Raw genomic sequence first — 802 nt, forward strand, 5'->3', positions numbered from 1 at the left:
CAACTTAACCACTGATTTCTAGTTGTGTCCTCTTTTGGAAGACCAAACAAAGTAGTTTCGCTTTCACACGGAAACACACAGCGTCTCCCTGACATGACGGTGGCGGCAACAACATTACTACAGCGAGAATAAAAGTTACGCCTTCTTTCTTTGCGTGAACATTTGGGCGGTGTTATGCAAATCTTCTGGACGAGTCTTAACTTTTATAATAATAATAATAATAATTTATGCATTTAGCAGACGCTTTTATCCAAAGCGACTTACAGTGCATTCAGGCTATACAATTTTTTTTTTACCAGTATCTCTTTGGGTTTGAGACTTTAGTCTTTACAACTTTAGGGATCTTATCTATTCATGAACAGCTTGTAACACTCCAAAGAGTTTAAAATAATATACACATGCATCAATCAAATGTGTCCTTTTAATATGACAGTTACCCATTTTTCTGTTTTTTTCTGCTTGGGTGAGTCTTGATCTGATCCTTTCTTGTCTGTTCCATGGGATGCCCTTTTTTCTTTTATATTCTTATCTTCTGAAACAACAAATGAGTCACCCCAAATTACAGCAAAAGGGATACACTGGGCATTGATTGTATTGATACATACATGAAGATAAGCTCTGAACAATAAGACTTACTTCGAGATTGCTTTTCATCTGAGCTCTCCAGACTGGCTGAGTCCAGTTTCTCCTGCAGATCATTCTCAAAGCGTGCAAGATCAGCATCTAATCTCCGAATGTGTTCATCCACCTGGAAATGCAAGGAGACTTGTTTATGCTTGATGCATCAAATGGTACATGTAAA

This window comes from Sinocyclocheilus anshuiensis, unplaced genomic scaffold, assembly GCF_001515605.1.
Source record: "Sinocyclocheilus anshuiensis isolate Anshui unplaced genomic scaffold, SAMN03320099.WGS_v1.1 scaffold301, whole genome shotgun sequence".
Classification (NCBI taxonomy): domain Eukaryota; kingdom Metazoa; phylum Chordata; class Actinopteri; order Cypriniformes; family Cyprinidae; genus Sinocyclocheilus; species Sinocyclocheilus anshuiensis.